Below are 22,619 nucleotides of genomic sequence, written 5' to 3' on the forward strand. Positions count from 1 at the left end.
CATATTGCTGGACTGGTGGGTGACTAAGGTGCCCCTCGGGACTGTTCATCCTCAAGGCTGGTGGCAGTCCTGCACAGAGTGAAGAACAGGTAAGCAACCTCTGACATTGTGTTGCTTCTGCTTCTGCTCACTGTGGGAGTTGTGGGTACATGCAAGCAGGCTCTTGTGCCACACAATGAGTATGGCACCCAGCTGCTTTCGGGGGGCCCTGGGGGCTCATTGTGTGTACTTGATGCCTGGACTTATGATGCCTCATGGCAGCCTGTACCAGCCACCACCTTTGAGCCCTTCTTGAAAAGGCATGCAGCACATTGCCTCGAGGTGCACATGGAGGTAACACCTGATCAGTTGCGGCTGGAGGACTTGCTTGCTACTGCCACCTGCTCCTACCCCTTACCTGCCTGTCCCATGCAGGAGAAGCTCCCCTTGTGCATGGCATCATCTGCAGACTAAGATTTGGAGCAGGTGGCATGGCCCCAAATGTGATCCACCTCAAAAAATCCTTCGGATGAGCGGGATTATTCAAACTCCTCCACTGCCATGGGGTGCAAACTAAAAATGGCCTTGAGGCAGTGGAGAGACTCGGAACCTTCCTAGATCGAAAAGAACCTTGCTTAAAAGTAAGATTTATAGTGTGGTGACTGACCTCACCTTATTACATGCAGATCATCACAAATTAGTTGACAAAACCTGCTCCATGGAACACACCATCAACGTTCTTGCCTACAGTACCCGCAAAATGGAGACCCCTATGTAGGCACTGTCTAACCTCGTGCACATATTGAAACGCAGAGAGGATGATGTTGAGAGTCACTCCTGACGAAACAATATTCACGTGGTGGGATTGCCAGAGGGAGTGGAAGTTCGAGACACTGTAGCATACACAGAGTGCTGGACGCACAAACTGATTCAGTTAGAAGTGCTGTCTCAGTTGTTCTCCATAGAATGCACCCACAAGGCTCCGGCACATCCTCTCCCATCTGGATCTAATCCAAGACCTGTTGTGCTCTGACTACTTAATTATGTTGACAGGGACTCTATATTGAAGGAGGCATTCCCAAATATCACAGTCAAAAATGCTTACGTAATGCTATTCCCAGACTATACTATTGCGATGCAGAGACAGAGGAACTCCTTCTTGGTTGTAAAGTGTTGACTGTGCATGCTGAACTAGCAATACTTATTTCTTTTTCTTCAGGGTGCCTACAAGTGGCATCTAATGGAAAAACAAGGTTCTTTTACACCACTGTGGCCACCTGGGAGTGGCTCAAATCAGTGGACCTATGTCGCCAGAATTTACCTGCACAAAATCGTGCTGGGTTGCATGGTAGGTCATCAGTTTGCAGATGGAGGGGCGGGGCGGGGTGCAGAAACATAACTCTCAGACTGGACTATGCCCCTGATTTGGAACAGATAATCTTAGACTAGACAGAGCCCTCCAAACAGTGGTGGCCTCCATCAGTAAAACAGCTCAAATATAAGACCTAAATGATGAGCTCACATAAGTTGGCACTGATGACAGCTATTAGAGTAACGGGCCCTCTGAAGCTGACTCCATAGTGCCTCCTAAAGTTACCCCACAGACAGCTGATGACATAATCTAAGCTGTACCCAAATTAGCTGCTGCAGCCAGAGTCTAATACTTGAACATACTGTTCATCCTTATTATCCTGCTGTTGACCCTAAGCAATGTTACCGCATGCACTGCAGTGGTAGGATGATATATACTATAATGTGCCTTACCCTCTCCCCATTTTTCCCTCCCTTTCTCCTGAAGGTCAACTGTTGTTATTAATGCATAATTAATTACTATGTTGCAAAATGTCACTTGACTAGATATCCTACCAATGCCTACTCACTTGACACACTGGGGGCGCCTACCACTGAACTCCTCTGGTCCTGCCTCCCTTGCAGGTACCTTCTTCATTTTTAATAGTTACACCAAATTAGTTGATTTGGTATTTTGGGTGGATCCGTTGTCCTCCTGCTTGGATGGAATTACCAGTTTTATTTTTCCTCTTTTGGGTTGCAAAAGTTCAAATACCACTCCCTTTTTGTTTTTAGATGGAGTCCAACACTGCACTCACACCCATGTAAGCCACCCACCTCCTCTACAGCATGCTCCTGACATACAAGTGATCGTTGATAGTAGAACCCAGATCCCCCAAGTCATGCTTCCCTTCACCCTCAAAACCCCACAAGTCAATGACTGACAAACAAGTGTTTGGGAGAAAAAGAGGCCATGTTTATTACAAACTGCACAAAAAAACATGACATTATAGTTATTCCTCCTAATCATAACAACATGGAATCAACATCCTATAAGATTTTCCCAGAACCTATTTACAAAAATTATTTTTTCACCAATGCCCCCAGACTCTTCTTAAAAGACAAGGATTTTCTTAAAAGTTGGGCAATGATTTGCCTGGCGTTGTACTAGGGACTGGTTGATCCTGATCATCAAAACTTCCAAACTGGCGGCTGATGCCATTTTGGTTGAGATTCAGATCACCGAATCAAAAATTAAAGCTACCCTGTCTGAAAAGATCTTCCGTAAGAAAAAGGAGGAGTCTGATAAGACCAATAGTGACTATAAAGATCACATCTTATTCACCAAGATGGAGAAGTTTAAGAAAGATCTAGACAAATTTCAATTTGACCGGGTCTATCCTTACACTAGCGAATCATATGCTCCACCTGTCTTTAATTCCAACAGTCGCAAAACCAGTTCGAACTATGGTACTTCTGATTCAGATAGCAACACCTCAGGGAGTGACTCTAGCAGCGATAACCAGACTAGACCAAGGAGGGGCAGAGGCAAGAAAAATTTCAATCAATCATGGCGGGGGAACCAACACAATCAAGGACCACAACAATGGTGGCCACCCAACACCTGGCAGTGTGGAGGCCCTGGATTTTTTCCTAACCAACAGAATCCTTTTCAAGCCCCAATGGGTCCTTTTCCACCGAATTACCCACCGGCTTTCCCAACAAACTTCAACGGACAGCCTTTTTTAGGGTATGGCCACGGCAGATCACGTGGCAGAAGGAGAAGTCAAGCCCTGGTTCAAACACCAGCACAACCCCAAGTACAGTTCAGCTCACCACCAACGACGAGCTCGACCAGGAACTTACGGAGCAACACGGCCAAGAACAAGGAACAAACCCACACGGAGACAGCATCGTAATAAATCTGAGCAGTCGTACTTTGACCGAGATTGAACAGACTGCCCTCGATAGAGGCCTGGGTTTTGTTCCCACTTTTCGGAATGAACATTTTGAAACCCGATTGGAATTGGCCAGATTTATCAGAAAGGTGAGACTACATTTCTTTTTCATGGACAAGGAAAGATCACCACAAGAGGAGGTAATGACGAATACAGGGCTTAGACCAAAATCGACTTTCAACCCACCGACTCATCTTATGCCAGCCCATGTGTTGGCTTTTGAACAGGCCCTTGAAAGAGATTTTGAAGAATTGTTCAAACGAGATGAAAGAACTTTCCACAATCTCCCTAAAGCGGAGCATCAAGCCCTTAAAACTTTGTCAGCTGACAAGTCAATAATTGTCAAACCAGCTGACAAAGGCGGGGCAATCGTCATCCTTGATACTGAGACATATCGAGCTGAATGTCTCCGACAGTTGAGTGACGTTAGATCCTACCGCCTTCTGGATCAGGATCCAACGGTGGATCTACAAAGAACGATCCGTAACATGACGGAGGAAGCACTTGTGGAAGGTTGGGTGATCGAATCCGAGGCCAAATTCCTCAATACAGAACATCCAATTACTCCCTACTTCTACATCTTACCAAAGGTGCACAAGGAGCAACGCCCGCCACCAGGGAGACCGATCATTTCAGGCATTGGGTCAATCCTGGAACCCCTGTCGACGTTTGTTGACCATTTTTTACGCCCAATGGTCCAAACAATGCCCTCATACCTGAAGGACACCACGGACGTCTTACGTCTTCTACCGGAGTTGGACTTTGATGTCACTACTGACCTGTTGGTCTCGTTCGATGTAGAGGCTCTTTATACCTCCATACCTCAGGACGAAACTCTTGAAGTGATTCATTCTCTACTTGAATCTAAGGAGTTAGACACCATCACTCCGGTCCACTTCATTATGGCCTGTGCAACCCTGGCGATGAAGAAAAACTTTTTCAAGTTCGAAGATAATATATACCTACAAGTGTCTGGGACCAGTATGGGGAGCGTTTATGCCCCCAGCCTGGCGAATCTTTATGTACACTACTTCGAACAACGACATATCCTGATTGAGTCCAATCCATACTTTGACCACATAAAAACATGGAAACGATATATCGACGATATATTGGTGGTCTGGCGTGGCACAAAGGCCAGCTGTCAGGATTTCCTAGGTTGGTTAAACAGCAGGAATGCCTTCTTACGTTTCACCATAGAGATTGGCGGTAACAATCTGGCCTTTCTCGACCTCATGATCAATGCCACTCCAACCGGTTTACAATCAGAACTATACAGGAAGCCCATGTCCAGGAATTCCCTCTTGGCTTATGACAGTCATCACCCTAAGTCATTACGGGACAATTTGCCATTTGGGCAATTCCTGCGAGTCCAAAGAAATTGCTCCACTGGCACAGCCTTTAAGATGCATTCCACTGCACTTAAGACTCAACTCATTAATAGGAAATACCCTTCTCGCCTGGTACATCGAGCCATGAAACGGGCTAGTAACAACAGCCGAGCAGCAATACTGGAACCAACTCCCCCTAAACCACCACTGGAAAGACTGACTTTTGTACACACTTTTGGTACATTATCGAACAGTATCAAAAAAGCAGTAAAGAAACGTTGGTCGATCTTGAACTCAGGACCCCATTCTATCCAACAGCCGTTGTTCTCCTTCAAGAGAGGACCAAATTTGAGAGACCGAATGGTCCATACTAGACCACGTGATGAGACCTCCAGAGCAGTGGGTACTTTATGGGACCTCCCTCCAGTATCCGGCCATCATCCATGTGGCACATGTCAATCATGTGCTCAAACGTCAAAAACCACAGAAATTGACATCGGTACATCTATACCCTGGAGGCAAGTGAAATTTACTAATTGCAACAGCGATAAATTAATTTACTTGATCACCTGCCCCTGCGGCCTCAGATACGTAGGGATGACTACTCGTAAGATCAAGGTGAGGCTGTCTGAACACAGAAGTACCATCAACTGTAAGAGGCAGGCCACCAGACTTACCACTCATTTCATCACCTTGAATCACTCACCGACGTCATTCAAATGGACGGTCCTAGAGAAACCGTTCATTCCATCCCACGTCACAAATGTGAGCAATTTCCTGCTTAAGAAAGAGCAAAAATGGGTTTTGACCCTTGGCACTGATCGTACAGGTTTGAACGATGACATACCCTGGTCTTCATTCTGATATAACCACCTGATTAATATTCTTCTGTGTGACCAAGACAAAAAATGTGCAAAAAATTGCAAAAAATCGTATTCTGAAAATTTTCGTTTCAGGGGTCAATCCAGTATCACCAAGTAAAATGCTACCTAGCCTTTGGTGACCGATTAACATCTGTTGGGCATCTATTACCATTTGAAGTCGCCGAGGTGCTTAGGTTAGTTCTATTGCCAATAGCGCGCAGGTACTACCCTGGCAAACACTGAAGTTCGGTGTTTTTGCCGTTTATTTACCAACCATCTCTATAACAACACGGGGGCTGCACGCTATTGGCCGAATCCCTCTAGCGCTTAACCAATCACAGCGCGGTTGGCATCACTAACGCGTGACGCGGCATCCTTGCGCGTCACGTGGTTAGGCTGTCCAATCAGACACTACTAGACAAAATAGCGTGGAAACAGACTGCCGGCACCTCCCCAGACGGCACAGATGCCGCGTTGAAGTACCGACGGAGAGGTAAGGCCTCCGTGAGTGCAGTGAGTATGCATTCTTTCTTCTTTTTCGTGCACCCGTATTACTACAAGGCGCAGCCTCTCTAAATCCCTTTTGAAAACATACACAGAGAGATAATGTGGCGAAACGGTTCCACCTCACGCCACATCGCTAAAATGCTGATATTTGTCTCGAGGCTCTTTAACCAACGTAGGGTACTACAGCTACCACAAGTATGTATGCAAGTGGTAGCACTGTCTGAGGGCACATGTTCTTCACTAGTACGATAGACCGGGACCTTGGGCCCCTTATAACATACAGAATGCTAAGTGTTAAGAGCAGGCTTAATACTATGGAACAATCCCATGTCCCATAACAGGGTTGTTCACAACTTGAGATCCAGATGGGCACAATGACTGAATAGGCCTAGAACGGGTATGACATCAATTGTACCGTTCTGCTTTGTCACACGAGCATACCATCATATTCTTGTGTGCACCAGCCTTAAATTAAGACAGTATGTCTCGGCTACGAATGAATCTTTTGTTGACATTTTGGTGAGTGATTCAGCTGTTGGATTTATTCACCTTTTTCAGAGCGGTGCTTCACCTATGTCCTGAGCCGCAGCCAGGTGGGGTGAGGTCTTTACTTCTTACAAATCAGGTAAGAAGTTGTCTGTGAAATTTGTAAAAGTTTCAAATTCTAATAGAACTGGTTGACACTAGTATAATACAGTGTGCTGTGGTTGTATGACTTGGATATAGACCTCACCAATGTTGAGAATGATCGATGGTGGACAAGGAAGCTTATTGTGGACAGGTGGTGGGTGATTTACTTATGCCATGCATTTCTTTTTCAGTCGAATACTGAGTTCGTAAGAGGTATCGGAACGAGTACACCTAGAAGGTTCAGGTGACATTTAAAACAATAACTAAGTCGTTCCGGTTATTCTTATTCTTCTTATAGAACACGAATCTTCTCACTGTAGGGTTTTTTTTGTTTGCAGTAGCGTCATTTCTAGGTCCTGAAGAAAGCAAGGCCAGAGGGCCACTTATTGCTGAAACATGTCGACCACGTTCCACCGCTAGACAGTTTATAAATTTTCCCTGTCTTGGCTATTTTTTAACCTTGGTGTCGGGAGCTATACCTTAATAAAACATTTTTGCTCCTCAAACCAATTTTACTCACCTTTTTTATTACTATTTGGTATCACTTTTTCCTAGCACTGCACTCTTTTTTTACCCCATCAGCCACATTGTTAGTATATATCTTTCTAACTCTCAACGACCATGCCCTGACCAACAGGAGGGCTAGTCCTTCTCTGTTAGAGAAAAGAACAGGTGCGTTGTCTGTCCTCGGAGCCCCAAATGATGAAGGGCGGTTCCGAGTGGTGACTGATGGGTGCCAGAGACTGGACGCAAACCTGACCTGGCTATTATAACTTTCACTGCTTGGCTATTGGTAACCACCTCTGTTCATAGTAATCACCTGTAGGAATCTGACCCTCTGATACTCTTTTGTGATAAATATCATTTGAAGTGTGCCTACTTCAAAGTTAGAAAAGGGTATAAGTTATAGACATGTAACCCCATATTTGTAGAACACTTCTGGACTGAGGACTCTGCCAAGAAGAGGAGCAGAAAAGCTGTCAGGAGGAGTACTGTCTCTTTGCTGTGTTGCTTTCCTGGGTTAACCTGCAGTTACTGCTTCTGCCTGTGAGCAGTGAAAGAACTGGACTTTGCTTTTTGGGATCCTGCTTTCCATAATTCTCCAAGGGCTTGTATGTACTTGCCTCCTGTTGGATGTCTCACGGCCATCAAAGACTTCATCTGCAGCCCCCTGTACTCCTCTGCTGGGAGTTCTGATCTGCCCAGTGGTGCCAATTCAAGTTCTGGCTGCTTGGAGGTGGTGTTGCTGCTTCAAAGACTGAAAACCTTAGCATCGTCCTTCAGCACTGTTTTTCCAGCCATGGTGAAGCCAAAAAATCAAAAGAGAACCTGTTTCACCACTGCATCGCCCAATGCTCCAGGATTTTCTACACATCGTACCTGTGCACCAAGCTTCCAGTGCATCACCCTAGAGAAAGAAACCACTTTTGAAATTCGATTAATGTTTTTTCCTCACAGTAAGGAATCGATGAAACAATTCTCCTGCACGCAGCAGAACTGATGTCTCAATTCCACTGAGACTCAAGAATCGATGCATCATTGTGTTTCCTAATGCTTCCCTCCTCTGCAGCTATTTTTTCACCTCGGATTTTGACGCATCAAAGGTACTTTGTACTAAAATCAACCCACCCATGGAGTTCTATGAATTTGTTAAACCTTTAAATCTGAGATTTCTACTTCTGTTTGTTGGATTTTGGCATTTCGATCTTGTTTGATTTAGATAAAGATTGGTTATTTTTATAAACCGATGTGGTGTCTGTTTGTAGTGTTTTCACTGTGTTACTTTGTGTTGTATGTACAAAAGCTTTACACATTGCTCCTGAGATAAGCCTGACTGCTCGTGCCAAGCTACCAAGGGGGTGAGCAGAGGTTATCTTTGATGTGTAATCTCCTTACCCTGACAAGAAGGAAGGGCCCCTACTTGGAGGGGCGTGGCTTGAAAAACAAGATGGAAGACATTCTTTAACAAGGCTCCCACTAGGAGCCCCAATTATCTGACATTAATCCACTGTTAAGTGCGCCATCAAACATGGGAAAATAGTGCAATATTGCCCCTTTTCCCTCACAGCACAGTACTAATTTTCTGGAGAACTGTCTGGCCCTGGAAAAGGTGACATGCCCGAGACCATGCTGCCAACAGCTGGGGCCTGTAGCAAGGAGATGGGTGACTGTTGAGTGGAAGGGCCGAGGATGATGCGGAACCCAATGCACGAACTCGGCTTCTGCCTTACCCATATTGCTGGACTGGTGGGTGACTAAGGTGCCCCTCGGGACTGTTCCTCCTCAAGGCTGGTGGCAGTCCTGCACAGAGTGAAGAACAGGTAAGCAACCTCTGACATTGTGTTGCTTCTGCTTCTGCTCACTGTGGGAGTTGTGGGTACATGCAAGCAGGCTCTTGTGCCACACAATGAGTATGGCACCCAGCTGCTTTCGGGGGGCCCTGGGGGCTCATTGTGTGTACTTGATGCCTGGACTTATGATGCCTCATGGCAGCCTGTACCAGCCACCACCTTTGAGCCCTTCTTGAAAAGGCATGCAGCACATTGCCTCGAGGTGCACATGGAGGTAGCACCTGATCAGTTGCGGCTGGAGGACTTGCTTGCTACTGCCACCTGCTCCTACCCCTTACCTGCCTGTCCCATGCAGGAGAAGCTCCCCTTGTGCATGGCATCATCTGCAGACTAAGATTTGGAGCAGGTGGCATGGCCCCAAATGTGATCCACCTCAAAAAATCATTCGGATGAGCGGGATTATTCAAACTCCTCCACTGCCATGGGGTGCAAACTAAAAATGGTCTTGAGGCAGTGGAGAGACTCGGAACCTTCCTAGATCGAAAAGAACCTTGCTTAAAAGTAAGATTTATAGTGTGGTGACTGACCTCACCTTATTACATGCAGATCATCACAAATTAGTTGACAAAACCTGCTCCATGGATCACACCATCAACGTTCTTGCCTACAGTACCCGCAAAATGGAGACCCCTATGTAGGCACTGTCTAACCTCGTGCACATATTGAAACGCAGAGAGGATGATGTTGAGAGTCACTCCTGACGAAACAATATTCACGTGGTGGGATTGCCAGAGGGAGTGGAAGTTCGAGACACTGTAGCATACACAGAGTGCTGGACGCACAAACTGATTCAGTTAGAAGTGCTGTCTCAGTTCTTCTCCATAGAATGCACCCACAAGGCTCCGGCACATCCTCTCCCATCTGGATCTAATCCAAGACCTGTTGTGCTCTGACTACTTAATTATGTTGACAGGGACTCTATATTGAAGGAGGCATTCCCAAATATCACAGTCAAAAATGCTTACGTAATGCTATTCCCAGACTATACTATTGCGATGCAGAGACAGAGGAACTCCTTCTTGGTTGTAAAGTGTTGACTGTGCATGCTGAACTAGCAATACTTATTTCTTTTTTTTCAGGGTGCCTACAAGTGGCATCTAATGGAAAAACAAGGTTCTTTTACACCACTGTGGCCACCTGGGAGTGGCTCAAATCAGTGGACCTATGTCGCCAGAATTTACCTGCACAAAATCGTGCTGGGTTGCATGGTAGGTCATCAGTTTGCAGATGGAGGGGCGGGGCGGGGTGCAGAAACATAACTCTCAGACTGGACTATGCCCCTGATTTGGAACAGATAATCTTAGACTAGACAGAGCCCTCCAAACAGTGGTGGCCTCCATCAGTAAAACAGCTCAAATATAAGACCTAAATGATGAGCTCACATAAGTTGGCACTGATGACAGCTATTAGAGTAACGGGCCCTCTGAAGCTGACTCCATAGTGCCTCCTAAAGTTACCCCACAGACAGCTGATGACATAATCTAAGCTGTACCCAAATTAGCTGCTGCAGCCAGAGTCTAATACTTGAACATACTGTTCATCCTTATTATCCTGCTGTTGACCCTAAGCAATGTTACCGCATGCACTGCAGTGGTAGGATGATATATACTATAATGTGCCTTACCCTCTCCCCATTTTTCCCTCCCTTTCTCCTGAAGGTCAACTGTTGTTATTAATGCATAATTAATTACTATGTTGCAAAATGTCACTTGACTAGATATCCTACCAATGCCTACTCACTTGACACACTGGGGGCGCCTACCACTGAACTCCTCTGGTCCTGCCTCCCTTGCAGGTACCTTCTTCATTTTCAATAGTTACACCAAATTAGTTGATTTGGTATTTTGGGTGGATCCGTTGTCCTCCTGCTTGGATGGAATTACCAGTTTTATTTTTCCTCTTTTGGGTTGCAAAAGTTCAAATACCACTCCCTTTTTGTTTTTAGATGGAGTCCAACACTGCACTCACACCCATGTAAGCCACCCACCTCCTCTACAGCATGCTCCTGACATACAAGTGATCGTTGATAGTAGAACCCAGATCCCCCAAGTCATGCTTCCCTTCACCCTCAAAACCCCACAAGTCAATGACTGACAAACAAGTGTTTGGGAGAAAAAGAGGCCATGTTTATTACAAACTGCACAAAAAAACATGACATTATGGTTATTCCTCCTAATCATAACAACATGGAATCAACATCCTATAAGATTTTCCCAGAACCTATTTACAAAAATTATTTTTTCAGTCACAATACAATTTAGGTAAAACATGATTATTTACTCATGACAATTAGAGAAGACAGTTCCATGAGGCTTTTGAGGGTCACCTATCCTTTCAAGCACTAAGGGACCAGTCAGCCCACGCCCTTGGGAAAACCATACAGCTCCTTCTTCTCCCTCTGTATACCAGATAAAACCTAAAATATTGGGATGGGTGGGTGGGCCAGCTTTCCACTGCTCCTGCCGCTGCAAGGATGAAAAAGGCAGGGGCCTGGCCTGTTGCACCGTAAATAGGCCCCCACACCATTGCCCGGAGGAAGCGGAAGTGACGCATTAGGCCGGCACCACCTGTGACCCTGGAAGGAGTGAGAAGCCCCCCCCGGCCATCAAGTCGGGGACAGCAGCAGATGCGGGACAAGCCCTCGGGGTCCCAGGTCCTAATGGCACGGGTCGTGAAGGCGTTGTGCTTGCCCATAGAGCCCATATACCCCAAGTCGTGCCTGCCCCGACCCCCAGAACCCCACGAGTCAATGATTGAAAAACGAGTGTTTGGGAGAAAAAGAAGCAATGTTTATTACATAACGCACAACAAAACATGATATTATGGCTTAAACATCGAAATCATAACCACATAGAATCGCAATCCTAGAGGAATTTCCAAAAACCTATTTACAATCATTATCTTTCCAGTCACAAAACAATTTAGGTAAAACATGATTCATTATTTGTGACAATTAAAGAAGACAGTTCCATGAGGCTTTTGAGTGTCACCTATCCTTTCTAGTAATAAGGGACCAGTCAGCCCGCTCTGCAGAGGGAACTAGGCAGGTGTATCCCACCTACATCCATGAGGGGTGGTTCCCAGCCATCTGATCCTTGTCCGCAACCCTAGAGGCCCACCCCTGCAAACACCAGGCCATCCACGGTGCTCATAGGGTATAACCAGAGGCTGCAGTCCCATGCCCTAGAATGTGTAACTGAGCGCCCTTGCCCCAAGCCTGTGTAAACATTCTCTCTGGGGTCTCCTCCCTCAGTGCTGCGCTAGGGAGTGTGTTGGAGGACTCCCCTTGCTGTTGTACAGTGATCTAGGTGTTACCCCCAAAAGGGTGACCAGGGCCAACCAGTCCTTTGCCTACCCCACGAAAAAACAAGTCCCGCACAAAGGCCCAGATTCTGTCAATGATGTAATCTGTGCTCATGTCTGACAGGTGGACTCCATCCCGATGAAACATGGGATCCCCCTGAGCAACCTGTGAGGTATGTCCCTGAGATGACCCAGCCCCGGGCTTGTTTATCTCTGCATTGAGGCGCCTCACGGATACATTTAAAGCTCTCTACCTCACCCCTGTTCCCACTTTGCGCCGCAGAATCATGTCATGACCAAGTCATCAGTGCTCTGGGGAAGGTCTTACCCAACCATGTGAATTCTGAAAACAAGGCCTCCCTGTCGGCCCTGCGTCCAGGCTTAACCATATCATTATCCCCGATGTGCAAGATAATAAAATCTGAGAACTTTGGTCCCTGTGGCTCCCTGTCTCTTCCACCTACTGGCGAAGCTGTACAATCTGGAGGCCCCCAACACCATGTCAATTAAAGAAAACATTGTCCAAACTCGCTGGCTTCAACATACGCTGTTGCTGCAACTGCTAAGAGGCCCCTCCCACAGCGGAGTGGCCCAGCACCCATACCACCTTGGAAGGCATTCTACTAAAGAAAAGAGAGACACATTTGAGATATGCAATGGCCTGCAAACTGTCAAGCAAGCAATTAGAGTAACCCAGGTCATACGTAATACCTAAAACAGGGTGACGACCACGAGTAAAATGCGTTTAACTTTGTCTTCCAACAACCCCACCCCTGCCACAAAGGTTGCTGCCCCATTTCTGAAAGAATGAGATGAGTAACCGACTGGGTCCAACCCCAGACTGTGAAGGGTACTGCTAAATACAGCTGTGAACTGATATTTTGAAAGGCAATCTCCATTAGCATGGACAAAAAGAGTGGAGACACTCACCTGCGGATGGATAGACAAGCATGCCACCATCAGCGTAACAGGGCATACTCCAGAACCCTAGGCCGGCCAGAGCCTGATTGTCACATCCCTTCCCGTGGGATCAGTCTTTGACCTCCTCAATTTGAGTGAGAGTCAGTCAGGATGAACTTTGGAGTCAAAGAACTGCCGACCCCCTGTTGTATCGGATTTTGATGACCCCACTTACTCACCAACCCTAAAGCTCCATAGAATGCCACAGAGAATGTTGCTGCAAACAGGGTTACCTCGTAAGGTGAAGTACATGCCACATGGAGACTGGCTAACATGGTGCCCAGAACTCGAACATCCAACGGTCTCCTTCCATCTCTTCTTGCTCCCTCAAGCCACGCCTAACCCGCCAAGGCTTTCCTTACCAGGAAGGAATTGCCTACATCACGTATGCCTCTTAGCTTGGCAGAGAAACCAATCGCCGCCAAATGAGTCCTCTAATATGATACCGGCCTTCCCCGTGACCTTAACAACTGCAGGAAGCTGTATGTGGCCCCTGGTGAGAATGGATCCATAACCGGTTGCTCCCTTACAAAGGCCCTGTATGATTTAAAGCATTTTTGGGAAGCCTTCCGAGTGTGCTTGATTAGCGTGGCTCCCACTAGATGTGATAAGGCGGGACACCAATCCTCTAAACAGATGTTGGGAAGACTGTCATCTGGGCTGCTGCTTGTGGGTGGAACTTCCGAAATACCTGCAACCTAAAGCGGGACAGAGCGTCAGCTGCTTGGCAATTTACAACTGGAAAATGCTTGCCCCTAAAAACCACAAACAACTTTAGAGACAGTAAAACCAGATGCTTCAGAAGCCTCATTGCCTGCCAGCAAGATGCACCCTGCCTGTTGAAAACCTCCACTACTGACATGTTATCTGACCAAAAGATCACTGACCTGCCCTGATAAAAATGAGACCAGATGGTGACATCGTCAACAATATAAATTAGCTATAAAAAGGCCACATTCCTTGTCAGCCCACTCTCGGGCCATGCAGCTGATCATTCATTCCTGCATCATTGTTGTCTAAGGATGGCTCTAAAACCAACACTACCGGCTGCAACAAGCCTAAGGATTTGCTGGATACCGGAGGGGTTCGCCAGACCACCACCCTATTAAAGTTCTGGAGGAAATCCCGCCAGATTCTTAAGTCCTCCTTCACCTCAGACCGAAGCCTACTTTCACTTTAAACAAAAAAAAAAAAGGAAATTACATGTTATTTTTAGTTTTATACCATAGGGCACCTGTTATGTTGGCATGGCACATTTTACACCACCTGTGTAGGCATGGTATATCTCACAGACTTAATTTCACACACCCCTATTTATAATGTAACGCATTCCTAGTAGGGAATTCAGTGATCAGTCTTTTAGCTGTGAGCTCCGCTGAAGGTTTGAGCTTGAAGCAGCTGATTGGTTTATGTGGCAATGAGCATTTCTGGATGGCATATCAAAAACACTTAAGTGAAACTCATAGCATCAGACAGACCTGGGTCAGACTTTAGCATCCAGCGGTGTAGCTATAAATGGTGCAGCAGGTGCAGTGGCACAGGATTTCGTGGGGCCCTCTTCTCCCAATAAGTGACTGTTATTTACAGCCATACCAAGTGATGGTGTAGCAATTCCCTGGCTTGCATTGCGGCCAAAAGACTCTTTCTTAGTAACTGGTGGAATCGGGATTGATTGTCTGCAAGCATGTTTACCCTGCGCGATACAAGGACTACACTTTTTACTAAAGATAAGGTCCAGAACTGATGCTAGACTTTATGGTGCTTCTCACTCGATTTTATTACAGCCTTTGTTTTCAGTGTGCATTATAAAATATCACATTTTAATGACTTGCAGCCTACACATTTCAGCGCATTCACAGCAATAAATATCATCTATCATGTTTGATACTCTACTTAGATATTCCAGCCTCATTCATAACACAGCAAATCTAATTGGAAAAATTATTAAGATTTATAGGAAGGGAAAAGGAGTGGGCTGCAAAAACAAAGCTGCGTGAAAGCTTGCAGGCTTTTTTTTACAGTAATGAACAACTACACTTTCCATTCTTTTTACCATACATAACCAGTATTCTGAACAGTATTAACAGATTAGATGTTGTACCACCCTCTTCATCCTATTAGAAAATCACAAACTATGTATAAATTGATGAGTCACAGCTATAGACAAGTGTACATTTTTAAATGTATGAAAACTGCATTTAAATTGCAATTTAAAGCAACAGAAACACCAATGTCTTGAAAAATATAGAGTTAGGCTCAAGAGGTATGGCGTTGGATTAGGGTTCTATATATGGCCTATTTAACTTCCTTGTAGGTCTACCGGTAAAGATGCCTAAAGTGAATATATTAAACACACAATAGGTGATGGGGAATGCTTGCAATAAGTCTAGTCCCTAGCAACCGCTCCAAGTAGCACTCCAGACCAACATTCTTTTGGCCACTATGACGCCTCCGATTTGACACAGCCATATGCAAATGAAACCTGATCCTGCTCCAATGGGAACAGTCATGCCAGAACTGCCAAGCCAGGTCCTCTCTGAACCGGAACACAAGAAACCCAAGACTGGTTTTGCCTTAATTTGGGCTCCTCAGTCAGGTGCAGCTTGGTTATAGTGGCACAGTGAGCATGGGACCCACGTCTGGACTTACCCATAGACATTTCGGGTATTACATCAAACACACAAAAGGTGATGGGAGAATGCTTGTCAAAACACTGCAATCGCTCAGTGTAGCATTCCAACCCATTGTACTTTTGCCTACCATGCCACCTAAAATTAGACCCAACCATTTGCAAATTAGTCTGATTCTGCTCCAGTGGGAACAGTCCAACCTGAACTACAAAGCCAGGTACTCTGTGAAATGAAACACAAGCAACCGAAGGCTGATTGAGGCTAAATATTCGGGTATACCTTGGTCCCAGCGACGCAAACTTGGATAAATAACCAGATGTTTTCCTATGGGAGTGCTAGCCATGCCACAGGGAAAATAAACTTGGGGGGGGGGGGCTTAAGTGACAAGAAATGAAAAACATTAGACATACATGCCCTACTTTTTAATTACCATGCACACTGCCTTATGGACATTAAGGCCCTACCTTAGCAATGACATTTAAAACTGAAAAACTATGCTGTAGGGGCACACTCAGAGACTGGTTTTTACAGTGTTACTTTAGTGGGTGGCACAATGAGTGCTGCAACCCACTAACAACATTACATTTACTGGCCCTGGGTAGAGGTATTACCCTGTACTAGGGCTTATAGGTAAATGAAATGTGCCACTTCGGTGTATACCACTTTAAACATGTATGAAAGGAAGGGCACAAACACTTTACCTCTGGCTAGCAGGGGTAAAGCGGGGTAAAGTGTGTCCCAGACCGAAAAAAAAAACTGATTTCACAACAGGAGGCAAAAGTCCAGGGAGACACTACCTCACTTTGTTTTTTCTATTTTTGAAAAACAAAAATGCTTATTTGCAAGAAGCATGCAAGAAAAAACTTTTTTACACAAAGCGATAATGCAAATTACACTAAAATATTTGCAGACCTCGCCAATATTTTAATGACATAGCTTTTTTATTGCAAGATTGAGGGTAATCAGCTCACTTTACGGAAAGATGCATGAATTTTGAAAATTGTATTTAAGAAATTCTCTAATATAATCTTGTGCTGTGGAATATTAGGTGATTAATTTGTGTTGAAATAAACGTATTAAAATGAATTACCATATCCAAAGTGCTCTACATTCACACAGCTTCATGCACTTGCACAAACGTATGATTATCATACAATAGAGGCTACTAGTCACATACGGTTATGACACTAAAGCCTACTTAGTGAATTAAATATGATCTTAACCTAGTTTTTCCTTGAATTCATTCTAATTTGGTGCATTCCAATAATGTTTTACATTGTCATTGTTTAATGTGTCACTGGAAAAGCCGGATTTCTGTAATGGGGGCTTGAAAATGTTAACTTTTATTCTATTCTGGGTTTGCCTAGTTAACACTGTTAAAGTAATTTCTTTTGTTTTTCTAAAATAAAAATAAAAAAATACACATTGCACCATATTCTATCATTTTGTCGTTTCTTGTTGCTTGTAGCAGGTGCTCTACTGTAATAGCTATGTACAGCTATAAGAAACTAATTTCTGATGAAGTCTCCACAGGCACCGCACAAAGATCTGTAGATCTTTGTTGGTCAACCATATCCATTGACAATTTTAGCATTCTTTAACCCCTTCCCTGCGGGGGAAATTCCCCCACGGTGCGGGGGAGGGGGGGAGCACGGCGCCGCAGTGCTCGTGCCAAGACCAGCTCGTCATGAGTCACAGTGGAGCTGTGCTCATGACGAGCTGGCCTCGTCATGACTCCGCCCACTGATTAATTCACCCGCACAGGCAGGAAATCTATCACGCGTTGGCGGAGCATAGCCGTTATGACGAGACCAGCTCATCATTAGCACAGCTCCACTGTGACTCATGACGAGCTGGTCTCGTCATGAGCACCGAAGGTGTTAAGGGACTACCATCAAACCCTTTGCAAACCCTTTTCTACTGTCTAGATTTTTCCACTGGGCTGGAGCGCCTCTATACATGTGACATATATAGCACATACAAATATCCCTAACCTCCCTACATACAGAAAGAAGACGTGCGACGAACGCCACAAGCTCAAACAAGTCTCCCAAAGCATGTATACAGCAAGGATTCTCAACCACTGAAGCCTCTAATGCAGTGGTTCCCAAACTTTTTTGACCGGTGGCTCCCTTGACCTAATTGGCAGTTGGCCGTGGCTCCCCACCATTATTTTACCGGTGGACAGGAGGGGGGGTGATGTAATCACGACCTTGGGAGTACTTACTGTTGGCTTCCTAAAGTAATTGGGATGCAATAAAGGTATTATATTCATATTTGTAACAAAATAAAAAGATAACAGTTGTTTAATGAGAACTAGTTAAGTGAGAAACAATACTACAAGATTAATAGCCACATGTTTCCATGCACCTTTTTTAACCACATAATTGTTAAATTAAACTTCTTTATCAATGCTTGTTAGTTGCATAAGATAAAATAAATAATCGACAACTCTATGGCTTTGTTGTTTTATAATATTGAAAATGCTTCAGTTGTGATATGATGAGACTCTCAAAGAAACATAACGAGTATTTTTGATTTTACATCAATGTCCGTGAAGTGTGGCACTGCTGCAGAATTAAGATTTTCTTTCATCCAGATGGTGAGGGCAAAAATGGAGAGCCCGCAAGAGACCAGTCTCAGCACCTGCGTTTCAGAACTGCCAGTGTGCACTGGCAGGACACGACTCACTTAGAGCCCTGCATTTGGCATTTCTTTTTACAGAGTTTTATTCAGCGCGAACTAGACCCGAAGGTATCAGAGCGCTTTACATTGATTAGCACTAGTTGCGATGGACATATTAATTTTTTTTTCAGCACTGGGGAGATTAAGTGATTTGCCCCTAGATTAGAATCACAGGATGTTGAGAATTCCAGCTGAGACTCAAACCTGGTTCGAGGTCTACCAGTTTAGCTGTAAGAGACCACATCCTCTCCCCAGTTGAGAAATCACCGATGCTTAACCCACGTGTGCCTGGATGAAGAACTGGATTATTCGGAGTTCACATTCACAGGTTGCTGGGGAAGTAACCGGGTTTGGTAAATCTATGCTCACATTTGCAGAAAGTGTTTACTTTACTAATTGTCCCACTTCTGCAAAAGCAGGTATTTGATTAATAATTTTACTGTGCGCTTTACTCGCTCCATGGAGCGAGTAAAGCGCAAATCGTACTTTTGAAGAAGAGGGAAAATTAGTAAAGTAAACACTTTCCGTAATGCCAGCATAGATTTATTAAACAAGGTTACTTCCCCAGCAACTTGTGGATGTGCACTAAGAATAATCCAGGTGAGTTCTTCATTCAGGCACACGTGGGTTTGGACTGGGGTGGGGAGTTGAACTTGTGGCCACAGTGAACTACATTTAAAAGGCATATCACACAGGATCCTCAACAACTGAAGTAGTGAACAACTGCACAGTGCAGCCCTCACTACTCCCCCCTTCCAAATCTCCCTCCCGCCACCCTACTTCCAGCACCTTTGCTCTAAAATCAAAGAGACACGTCAAACATGTTGTCATGCGCGTACATCTAGATGGCTTTTAGCACTGAGTAGAAAATAAAGTTAAAAAAAATATAAAAGGTTCTTGGTTCTTCATTTAAATGAACCGAAATGCTGCCTCAAAATTCGCATTTTCTCCTGTTGTATGTTTAGGAATAAAACTGGCCCCAGCCCTGCTTACCCACTCATTAAACGGAATCCTTGTTATTTTGGAGTAAATGTATCAGAAGACACACTTTGAGAAATTATTTTGTTGACCACCCCCCTCCAACTCGTCCTTATCACACACACACACTCCTTCATGCTCAGTCTAAGAAAAACACAACTCCAAATGTGCCGAGGTCGCGTCCAGAAAATACCAAACCACACGACATCCAAATGGGAACAAAAACAACGGTATACAACCTTTACAACGCAACTTTTACCACGACCTACCATTACCACGCATTTTTTACAACGCAGGATCCATGACAACGCATACCATTACCACGCATGTATTTACAACGCAGGTACTTTTACAACGCATACCATTACAACGTAAGTATTGGTAAGTATATTATTTTATTAAAAATATTATTTGTTTTTTTTTGTAAAGGGGTATTTTTTGGGTTCAGGGTCAGTTTGGGGTTTTTGGGTAAAGGGGTATTTTTAGGGTTCAGGGTCAGTATTCAGTTTTTGGGTAAAGGGGTATTTTTAGGGTTTAGGGTCAGTTTTCAGTTTTAGGGTAAAGGGGTATTTTTAAGGTTTAGGGTCAGTTTTCAGTTTTTGGGTAAAGGGGTATTTTTAGGGTTTAGGGTCAGTTTTCAGTTTTTGGGTAAAGGGGTATTTTTAGGGTTCAGGGTCAGTTTTCAGTTTTTGGGTAAAGGGGTATTTTTAGGGTTCAGGGTCAGTTTTCAGTTTTTGGGTAAAGGGGTATTTTTTGGGTTCAGGGTCAGTTTTGGGTTTTTGGGTAAAGGGGTATTTTTAGGGTTCAGGGTCAGTTTTGGGTTTTTGGGTAAAGGGGTATTTTTAGGGTTCAGGGTCAGTTTTCAGTTTTTGGGTAAAGGGGTATTTTTAGGGTTCAGGGTCAGTTTTCAGTTTTTGGGTAAAGGGGTATTTTTAGGGTTCAGGGTCAGTTTTCAGTTTTTGGGTAAAGGGGTATTTTTAGGGTTCAGGGTCAGTTTTTAGTTTTTGGGTAAAGGGGTATTTTTAGGGTTCAGGGTCAGTTTTGGGTTTTTGGGTAAAGGGGTATTTTTAGGGTTCAGGGCCAGTTTTGGGTTTTTGGGGAAAAGGGTATTTTTTTGGGTTCAGGGTCAGTTTTGGGTTTTTGGGTAAAGGGGTATTTTTTTGGGTTCAAGGTCAGTTTTGGGTTTAAATTTAAATTACATTAAATTAAATTGATTAAATTAAATTAAATTAATTAAATTAAATTACATTAAATTAAATTAAATTAAATTAATTAAATTAAATTAATTAAATTAAATTAAATTACATTATATTAATTTTAATTAAATTAAATATTAAAAAATATTATATACTTACCAATACTTACGTTGTAATTGTATGCGTTGTAAAGGTATATGCGTTGTAAATACATGCGTGGTAATGGTATGCGTTGTCATGGATCCTGCGTTGTAAAAAATGCGTGGTAATGGTAGGCGTGGTAAAAGTATGCGTTGTAACGTCATACATCCACAACGGTATACAACCTTTACACATCCGCGCCATTTATTTCCAAAATCAAAACGATAAAAAATAGATCCAGGGGGTTCAGGACAAAATTAAAAGGGGATTTTGGTGGACGTCCGAGATCAGAAGGCTGCAGCGGCTCTTCCAGGGGGCGCCTGACCTTCGGGTCAGAGTGTTCGGTATAAGTGAAAGTCCCCCTGTCCCAGACCCTCCTCTATAACAGCAGCACTTGCTACACTTTCCTAGGCTGTCAATGGGCAGTTTAGAAACACAAACATCTGAAGAGGTGGCGTAAGCGAGCCCCCTCGGCCCTTTGAAGGGAATAGAGAGCTCTCTCCATGGAGTGTGCAGCCGCCGCTGCTTAATCCACCTTCAGATCCGCCGACAAATGCGTGGAATCCCTGTCTGTCCCCCACCCTCACTTTCCCTAACAAAAGAGCCCCAAACCCAGGGAGGGTAAGGGGGAAGAGCATCTTCAGACTGTATCGTGCCAGTACTCTGGGGCCACACAATTTTCCCAGATTATGCAGGGGGGGCAGGGGGGAACATAATTCGCACTACAGCTCACACAAAATGCACTTTCCCACATTGTGTGCGTGGCACCCCTGGCACCTCACAGCAGCGCACCGGGGTGCTGGGGCGCACAGTTTGCGAACCACGGCTCTAATGGAATGCCCTGTTCCACAAAACATGTAACACGCCATGCGTCTTGATATCCACATTACACCACATACTTCACATCCATCTGAACCACAGCTAGACTGTTCTAGCAGGCTAACATAATTCAGCCAAAACTGTACAGTTGCAGCTTTCTCAACTATGCATCCCACTACACTGCATTGTGAGTACAGGGGAACCACTCTATCCTGCCACACAATCATAACTCACACAACAACTGTGTTGTTGAAGGATCCACACTCCTGCGACTTTTTAAGACTTGGACACAGTGGAGCCTGCCAGAAAACATGGCTCATGCAACCCAGTCAGTCACATAAACACAACACAACAAAAATGAGGTGCAAATGCATGATCTCCAATCTGGAAAATATTCAAGGCCTGCAGCCAGCCTAGGCATGTGCTGTCAGAATCCTATGATGAAGATTGATTGATAATTAAATGATTGGTTTAAAAAGATATTAACATGTAACATTCAAATGTACTGATTTTGAAATTTTCTAATTTAGCTTGGCCTTAGTTAATGTAGGCCGCATTTTAAAATGGTTCAAATTCAAATTTCAAATCTTTATTTCGATCGTTTGATCATAAAAGATATACAACAATTCATCATCGTTAAAATTTTTAAAGGACTATTAAAACAGAAATTAGAGTGTATCAAAACAGCATGTTTTCAATGGTCCTCTGCCATCTTTACATGTCGGGTTCTAGCATACCACAAATTTAGCCAGGTGATAGATCTGTTTTTAAAACTCTAAATGCAGGAAGGAAGGTTCTGAATCCCAGGTTTCTCAGTAGTGGAGCCAGCCAATATCATCTGCTTTTGAGATAGGCTGGGCAGAAGAAGATAACATGAACTTCACTTTCTCTAGTTTTAGCACAAGCAGGACACAACTCATTCGGCAACTGTCCCGCCCAGGCTTTGGTGAAGGACTTTAGGGGAAGAGTCCCATACCTCCATTGCAAGAAAAGTTTCC

This window comes from Lissotriton helveticus, chromosome 1_1 (assembly GCF_964261635.1).
Source record: "Lissotriton helveticus chromosome 1_1, aLisHel1.1, whole genome shotgun sequence".
Lineage (NCBI taxonomy): Eukaryota > Metazoa > Chordata > Amphibia > Caudata > Salamandridae > Lissotriton > Lissotriton helveticus.